Genomic DNA, 9,911 nt, shown 5'->3' on the forward strand with positions numbered 1-9,911 from the left:
AATCTGCTGAATGCATGAGCTTCCTTGTGTCTTTGCATCAGTTTTCTTCTATATTTGGGTTTGTTTGAATTCTGAATTTGTGTGTTATGATGTTTAGATTAGCTTTGAATGTTTGGTTGAAAGATTTTTGATCAAAATTAGTGTTGGAAAGTGGAACAAAGTGCAGCAGTTTTGTTTGTTGGGTTTGTTGCAGAATGTTATCTCACGTGAGTTTGCATTCGTTGCATGCATGGATAATTGCTAAAAATTGCTCTTTAACCCCCCAAGTCCCCTCTTGACTCACTATGGCCCAAGTAATTGGAACACTTAATCAATTCGATCCCTCAAGTTTCTCCATGTTCCACAAAAGCCCAAGCATGTTCTAATTTCTTGCAAATGGGTTTTAGAATAATTGCAATTTGAATTGTTACTTGCCTTTTCCTTTGCCCTTGGACCTTTGAAGTTCCTAAAAGTGTTTGATTAGGCTTGAGTGCTTGGTTAGTGTTCACAATTGAGTCCTTGGTAGCCTCAACTTTGCAACTCGATTGCTCATTTGCTTTCATTTGTTTAGGTGGTGCTTAATGCAAGAATTTAAGAACTTTGTGTTCGAATGAGCTTGTGTTCGCCTATTTTCTTGAATTTTCTGAAATAAATAGGCTTTGGCCTTTTTCTTGCTCTTTGACTTTCAAAGTTTCTAAAATGTTTCAATTGGCTTTGAATGGTTGATTAATGCTTGCAATTGGGTCTTTGGTGGATCCCTTTATTGGAAACTATGTATTATTTGATTTCATTTAAATTGCAATTAGGAGAGTTTTGGTGACTTTGTTATACTTTACTATTTGAGGTACCGTGACCTTTTTATTGTTTTGAAGCCATTTTTCTTTCATTTGGACACCATTCAAAGGGGGCGGTATAATTTCTTTTATCCCTTTTGTGTCTCCTATGTGATCCAATGTGCTAAGTGAGATTTGCATGTCTACTTTGCTTTCCTAGCTTTTCTTTAATTCCTTTTACTTATGTCATTTACTTTTTGTTTTCATTAAGTTATTCTTTTAATGGGGTATGTGTACACCTCTTGGCTTGTAATAGATAGGGCTGTGGCGAGCAATTTGGTCCATTTTCCCTTTCCCCTTTTGTTTTAGTTAGTGAATGTAATAGGTTCATTAGCTTGGTTGCATGCCTACGTGTTAAGTGTTAATTTGCGTTGTTAGGGCCTTGCATCTAGTCGAGCATGCTAAATGTTATGTGCTATGTGTTCATGAGTGTTTGGCATGTCTACTCGCTTTTCATAGCCATGAATGAATGTGATGAATGAATGTACGTTTCCGCTAGTCCAACGCTAGTCGGAATTCATAGAATGGGCTAGTCCAACGCTGGACCCTTAGGGATTTCCCCTCGTTAGTACATGTTTGCATGTTTCACTTCATTTCATGCATTTTTCTTAGTTTTATCATTTTGCATGCCCCTCGAACCCCTTTTCCCCCCATTTTAGGATTTTTGCATTTCATGCTAGTTATAGGGTTCATTTGCTTGAGAGTCCCCTTAAATATGGGATATAGACGAGTGTGGCTTTTTCTAAGCCTTAGCACGCTTGTATCCTCTCTATAAAAGGGCAAATTGAGTCACGATTTAGGTCCCCCCGTACCCAATGTGCATGAATTCCCTAGGCTCATGCATTTTTTAATCCACTCTACCATTTTTTACCCTCATCACACTTTCATTTTTTCCTCCCATTTTGCACACGAGCACCTTTGTGTTTCTTCACTTGCACACGAACACTTTTATCATCACTTGCACACATGCACTTCATATTATCATTTCACATACCGTACCTTGCCCACTCACGTGCACATTTTCCTTTACATTTTTATTGTTTATTATTACTTTTTCAAACTCATGTCCTCACATTGCATACATGCATTCCATTCATTTGCATCCCACTCGCATTATTCGTGACTTCTTCAAAGGATCGTTATTGGGCTTCACAATTAATGTGATTGGTACCACTCAACCTTTGAAGAGAAATTTCCCCCAATACCCCTAGGTCTAGGGTTTGCATTCATGTAGTGCATCCAAATGTAATAAATTCTTTGGTTAAAACAAGAAAATCTTTGATTAAATCATGCAACTAGCCTTGGCTAGGTCAAAGGGGTGCCTTGGATTTTATCCTTGCCTTCCCCTTTGTCAAATGTGACTCCCGAACCTTTTTCTTTGGTTTACGTAGACTAGGAGTCGTTTAAAAAGGGTTTCTCACTACTTTTTCCTATTTTTTTTAAAAAAATACATTTTTTAGGTGACTTGGTACACCTTAACTCATTACCAAGTGGCGACTCCGTATTTAGTTTTAAAAACCCTTTTTAAACTATAATTTTGGGTCAAATCGTCGCATTCTCAAACCCCCATTTAGACCCATTTTTCTTTTAAATCACAATTCATTTTCCAATCACAAATTGAATCGAAAAATACATTTTAAACCATTTATTCATTTTATCAAAAAAATGGGGCGCGACAGTTGGCGACTCCACTGGGGACATTCGAGAGTCCGAGCAAATTTGATTTAATCAACCTTTTTCTTCTTTTAATCTTTTCATATATCACATTTGGGTGTTTAGGATTGCATTTTTTCTTTTATTAGGATTTTTGCATTTCACGCGTATCCAACTACTCCCTCGCTCGTGAATGTATGATTGGTTGATTGGATGTATGTTTACTTACTTACCTCGCGCTCGCATTGCATTTGGGGGGGGGTGTGTGTCACCTTAGAGCCTCACGTTGGTTCTTGATCCCTCCCCTCCAAACGAGCACTAGCATACGTGCATACGCTTTAATTTTTAACCCCTCATTTATTTTTCTTTTAGTGGCTTGTCACGCCACTCCACCCTATTAGGATTTTAGGCGACTCACTTGGACGTGTGACCGTGACACGACGTGTGCGTAGCACGATCCAAGGGGTCACTTAATCTTCCGCTTTAAGCTTTGGGTTAATAGCCTTTAGCTTTTAGTCGAAGATTAAGGATTTTTGATAGATTCACTCAGACATGTGGCCGTGACACGACGTGTGCGTAGCAATGTCTGGGGAATCGTTCGAGCCACCGACAAGGAACCTTGGGAGTGATGACCTTTGGTTTCCAAGTCTGAAGGCTCGGGGACCTATGACCTATCGAGTCTAGATGCATTAGTGAGCCCCAACCTCATGCATCCATTTTAGAATTGCCTAAGGTAGAGTCAACCTTGCCCTAAATTAGGAGACACTATTCACGAGGGGAGGGGTCCAACCCCTTTCTCCTTTTTATTGCTTTACTTCTTTGTGTTGATTTCGTTGCTACAATGTGTTATGTGTATATATCTGGCTGAACTAATTTTTCTTGGTTTTATGACCTCATTGCATTCACAAACCCTAGCAAATAAGAGGTCTGGCATGACCTTCTTTTAGGGCCTACCCGTGTAAACAGGATATTGCACGTTTAAAAGTTTTGGTATATTATGTTCATAAATTAATAATGTCATGCCATTTTAGGCCCACCCTGGCGAACAAAGGGCTCCTTAGGTCAAGTCTCATTTCAAATTGCATGTTTCCCTGCTTTGATAAGAATGACATCATGCATAAGTCTTAGAAAGGGAATGCCACTTAGGGAATCCCACATTAGGGACAAGCCAACCTAAATCCCATGGGTATTTAACCCAATTTTTTGGGATTTGCACGTTTAAATTCCTGTTAACCAGAGAAATGGGACCTGTAGGTAAGGTATCTGACCCCGGTTTTGGTTTCTAGATGGACAATCCTCGCCGAGTGTAACAGATGTTAGTAGTGCCGCCGGAGGTACAAAGATGGCCCACATTACTTTCACCCAATGAGATTAACCAAATAGCCGATCGATTAGGACGCATCGGGGATTTCAAGGACATTAAGTCCGATGGGTATTTGGTAGAGGCTTTGGTGCATCTCTGGGACCCCACTTGTTCTGCTTTTAGACTTGGGAAAAGGGAGATGATCATAACGATTGAGGAAGTTGCCGGATTTCTCAATTTGCCGATCCAAGGAACTGCCGTGATATTTCTGTTAGTATCTAACAAAGATGAATTTTGCCGTTTCACTGGGTTAAAGGAATCAGTACTGCAAGGGGCAGACCAAAATGTAGAGGCGAAGTTCTTATTTGATCGATTCGCATTAAGAGATGGTTTTGAGAGGCATCGAGGGGATTTTTCGTTTACGTCCGAGGAAATATGGGAACGAAAGAGAGTTTGGGTATATGGATTAGTCATGGCTGGAACCTACTTTTTCCCTAGGAAAGACAAAAAGATAGCCTTCAAGTTCACTAAAATCTTGTACGACTTGTTTCTAGGAATAAAAGATAAACAGTGTTCCATTGTTCCAACTATTTTGGCCGACATCTTCATAGCTTGCACTACCTGTCAGAGAGGGGAAAAGTTCTTTTGTGGGTCAAATTTGATTTTACATGTGTGGGGGATGGAGCACTTCATGAGACGACCGTCTATTCCCGAGAGTCTACCAATGGCCGGATATAATTGGGTAATCACACATCACAAGAGGATCAATAGTAGGAGTTCACCGTGTAATGCATCCGAGTTTGTGAACTTTTTAACGAATGTGACCAATCAAAAGGTGAGATGGGTATTGGATTGGACCAATTGTGTCAAGCCTGTCCTTCGCACCAAGGCATCCGAGTTTGTTCCTTTATTGGGTACTCAGGGTATCATGGCATACAATCCAAGAAGGTTCCTCCGACAATTAGGGCGAGTTCAAGATGTGCCGTCTGCAGTTGATCTGACTACATTTACCATCATTTTCGACAAAGGGATATGTCCGAGAGAAATTCCGATGAAGATTCTTCTTGATGAGGCCTGGGAGACGTTGTCCGACGATGAACGCGTCAAGTACGTTCCAGAACTCAAACAAAGGGGATTGACCACTCCGCAATACGAAGACTGGGTAGGAGGATCCGTTGCGCAAGAAATTCAAGATGAGCCATCTGAGGAGGTGAAAAAGTTGAAAGTCATTATCGAAGCAAAGGATAAGGAAATTCTGCAGTTAAGTAAGTCTGTCGAAGCATACAAAGGGATGGCCGAGCAAAGCAAGCAATTGTATGAAAAGGAACGAGGAAGGCGTCAAGAGCTGAAAAGGAAATGTGCAGAATTATATGACCAAACTGAATGTGTTAGAATTCCATATGCTAGGGAAACAAAGGACTCTGTATTAGATAGGTTCAGAAGTTTTGGTAATCTTGTACGGAATCGTCTTCGTGATATGATGTAAATATTGGCAAGTTTATCAATGAAAATGATTTTTCTTTTGCCCTCATTTGGAATTATTGTCAAAAACAGGTTTGTGTTACGGGTCCCATTTCGAAGGTGTTGCATCATGCTAGGCCTACCCTTGGCACAAAAAGGGCCCCCAAAATAGGACATGCATCCGAATTGTTTGAATAATTACTAACTCATGTCTTTTTCTTTTTTTTTCTCTTTAAATTGCAGAAATTCAGTAATCATTGGTTTATCTAAAGAAGTCTTTTGCATTTTCAGGTAAATTTCAAAATAGCTTTTCGGAAAAGCCCCATTATTACGCGATCCCGAAGTAAAGCCCAAAGGAATCGTGTAGACATGAGTACTCAACCAGAATCATCCGATAAGGCCGTTGCAACTACCCAGCCGGAAGCTGCAAGTCCTGGGGTTCAGTTGACAGAGTTACTCACAAAATTTGGGGAAATGGCATCGGAAATGGCCGCTCAGAAGAAGTTGATTGATGAGCTCGTTAGTAGTGGAGTGCAACCTGTGCCTGTGCCCACTACACAACCACAATCCGAACCATTTGTTATTCCTCCATTTCAAACTACGTTTGAGGGAACTGTAAACCCGTAATATGCTTTTACTCAAAATCCTCCTTTCTACCCTCCTTATGGTCAAGGATTTCAGCCTCAAGGAGATCCAAATATACATCTGAACCCACCAGTTTTTTATCAGACTACCGCGGAGCCCGTTGTGCCGGAGCACACTTTTCAAAATAAGCTAGAAATGGGAGAGTCGTCTGCCCAGATTGATATGAAGTTACTTAAACGCTTGGATCGTTTTGATGAATTTATCCGGAAAAGCCAAGGTTCAAGTAAACAAGGGGTGTTGGATTATGATGATTTGTGCCTGTTTCCGAACGTGCAACTGCCGGTGGGGTTCAAGACTCCTAAATTCAACAAATATGATGGAACAAGCAACCCTAAAACACACCTGTGTTTGTTTGCTAACAAGTTGGGCAAGCCAGTGGATGACGAGAATTTGCCGTTGAGATTATTTCCAGAAAGCTTAGAAGGGGATGCTCTCGATTGGTATTCCAACCTAAAGCCAGAGGAAGTGAAGACCTGGCTCGATCTGTCCAATGCCTTCATCAGACAATATGAGTATAACTGTGAGCTGGCACCAACCCGAATTACTTTGGAAGGAACGAAGAGGCGACCATCTGAAGATCATAAGACATATGCCAAGAGATGGAGAAAGATAGCTGCGAAAGTGGAGCCTCCGATGACTGAGGATGAAATTATTCGCACATTTATAAAGGCACATGACCCGCCATATTTCGAAGAAATTTTCCGTATGACTGGTTGTTCTTTTGCTGCAATTGTGAATAAACTGGAAGAATTTGATGACTTTGTGAGAGCCGGAAAAATTGTTAACGTCTCTGCTCTGAAATCCCAGTTGGATGCTTTACAAGGTCAAGGAAGCAATGTGAAAAAGCCGCCGTTCAAAAAGAAAGAGGGGGATGCAACCTTTATTTGGAACCAAAACCCTTCACCCAGACCCCGATATCAACACAATCCAACCTACCAACCGCCTTACTCTTATTATTCAAACTCACATCCTGTATATACTACCAACATCCACCCCCCTCGACCTCGCCCAAGCTATCCTAACCCACCTTCAGCCCCTTTTCAAATTTCCCAACCAAATCCACCCCAAAACCGACCTCACCCTCCATATAACCCAAGATTTCCTCCACCAAATAGACCTAGTTACAACCATCCTCAACCTCCTGAACCTTACAACCGATCACCTAGCCGTACATTCACCAATTTAGGCAGGCCTCTGGACCAATTGTATGACCAGTTGAAGGCCGCCGGGAAAATTGGTACAGTACCCCCTCCTACCTACCCATATGGCATGCCCGCGTGGTATAATCCACAAGCTGTCTGCGCTTATCATTCTGGGGCCCCCGGACATGCCACCTTTGATTGCAGGGCGCTTAAGCATAAAATCCAAGATATGGTTGAAGCCGGGGAGATTGTGATCCGAAAAAGGGAGACACAAGGGCCGAACGTAAATAGGAACCCTTTACCGGAACATGCCAATATCATTGGGGTTATTCTGGATGATACGGAGTATGTGGAACCAGTCAGAGAATTGGCAAGGGAAACTGAAGTGTTTGGGGTCACAGACCAACCCTTTGTCATAGAATTGCCACTTGAAGAGGACAAAAAGCCCTTTATTTTGGATCTCACGCCAGCCGAGAGTGAGGCTTTGGAGCCGGTGGTTATTGAATTCCCGCAGCAAGAGCCTGTTTTAAGCATGCAACAAGTGCCATGGAATTATGATGAACCTGACGTACAGATTGGGGAAAAGTCAATTGCTAAAAAGGAAGAAGTGTCAGCAGTCACCAGATCGGGGAAGGTTGCAAGTCCATTTGAAGCTACCATTCCGATTCAAGCAAATAACTCCGAGCCGCCCGTTAAACCAACAATCACCGAGAGAGAAGCCTTGGATTTCCTTAAGAGACTTCAGAGAAGTGAGTACAATGTAGTTGAAAAGCTGAGCAAGTCGCCTGCCCAGATATCCATGTTAGATTTACTCTTTTCTTCAGATAGGCATAGGGACGCGCTGATCGAGGTGTTGACCAAAGCTCAAATCCCTAAGGACATTTCAGTTGATAATTTCTCACATGTGGTTGGGAACGTATTATTCACCAAACAAATCACTTTCTCTGACGAGGAATTGCCGGCGGAAGGCATTGGACATAACAAGGCCCTGTACATAGTTGTGAGGTGCAACGGAAAAATGCTGCCGAAGGTATTGATTGACAATGGATCCGCTCTTAATATCTGTCCCTGGAGCACCTTGGAAAAGCTAGGATTGCAAGACGTCAAGCTGAGGCCTTCAGGGACCATAGTCCGAGGTTTTGATGGAGCGCAAAGAGAGCCAATAGGAGAAATTGATTTAGTAGTTGAAATGGGGCCCGCCCAGTTTCAAATAACCTGCCAAGTCATGCACTTTCCTAGTGTTTACAACGTTTTGCTTGGCAGGCCATGGATTCACAAGTCTGGGGCGGTGCCTTCTTCATTGCATCAATTGCTGAAATTTGTAGTAAATGACAAGCTGATAACTATATTTGCCGAAGAGGATTGCCTTGTAATCACCGATTCCGAGTCCAAAGAAGAGGGTAGCCGAAGCTCCACAGTGACCCCTCATAGCACATCTGATATTGTCTCCGTCAGTTGGATAACAAAGGAGGAGCAAGCTCTATCAAGGGCCAGTGTCATGATGGCTAAGGAGATGATCCGCGGAGGCTATGAATTTGACAAAGGGCTGGGACGAGATCTGCAAGGAATTTTAAAGCCAGTGGAGATTGTGAAGAAAAATGATTCGTTTGGTTTGGGTTTCCGACCAACTGCTAAGGACATTAGAGAGATGAAGGAGCGCAAGAAAGCGGAGAAGGAAGGAAGGCAAAGGGCTCTTGACATTCCACCCCTGCAATATACTTTCCCACGACCAGCCGAGGTGATCATGTCAGAAATCAACCCAGTTGACGAAATTGAAGCAAGTTTGGCCCAATTGTTCGTTGGGGCAACATTTGAAGATAGTGTTCCGAGCGAAGCTGAATTTCCTGACATCCTCGATGGATCAATTCCCAACTGGACAGCCGAGGCTCTGCCCATTCGAAAGGAGTTTCGGTAAACTGAAAGGGGTTTATCATTCATGTGAATTCATGAAAATACTTTTGCATCTGTAAATAGCCAATGAAAACAATTTTACTTTTGACTAACATTTGCACATGTAAATATTGTTAAGTTTTCATTTCCATTTGCTTTCAATCAAAGGCTTTATAGAAAGTGCACAAGTTTTTCTTGTCATGTTGTGTTGTTTATTCGCTTGTTTATATTATATTGCTTGTTCATTTGTTTGTTGTATGCTTATCTGCTTATTATCCCACATTCGTTAATTCTTTCAGATGGCCAAAAATAAAATTATTTGACCCTTTGGATATCACAATTCTAGAATTCAATAACGGCAATCTCTATATCACTCATGACTTGGAGGTCTGTGAATCCGAACTCCAAAGCGAGAGTGATAATGAGGAGGTATTCGATTCTTTTGCAAAGGACCTTGAACAATATGAGGAAAAACCAAAACCGAACCTGGAAGAAACAGAAAAGGTTAACATTGGCACTGAGGATGAAGTTAAGGAGGTGCAATTTAGTATTCATTTGAGTGAAAGACAGAAAAATGAGATGCTTGAATTCTTGACCATGTTCCAGGATGTATTTGCGTGGTCCTATGATGATATGACTGGCATTTCAACTGACGTGGTAGTGCATAGGTTACCCACAGACCCTTCTTTTCCACCCGTAAAGCAAAAACCCAGAAAATTCAAACCAGATATGAGCCTCAAAATAAAAGAGCAAATTGAAAAATAACTCAAAACCAACATTATCATTGTTTCCCATTACCCAATTTGGCTTTCGAATCCAGTCCCTGTTCCAAAAAAGAATGGAGAGGTGCGAGTTTGCGTTGATTATAGAGACCTTAATAAAGCCAGTCCTAAAGATGATTTCCCTCTACCAAACATTCACATTCTCTTAGACAATACTGCCGGACATGAGATTGAATCCTTTTGCGATTGTTTTGCTGGCTACCACCAAATTTTGATGGCAGAA

The sequence above is a fragment of the Coffea eugenioides genome, chromosome 5, assembly GCF_003713205.1.
Source record: "Coffea eugenioides isolate CCC68of chromosome 5, Ceug_1.0, whole genome shotgun sequence".
Lineage (NCBI taxonomy): Eukaryota > Viridiplantae > Streptophyta > Magnoliopsida > Gentianales > Rubiaceae > Coffea > Coffea eugenioides.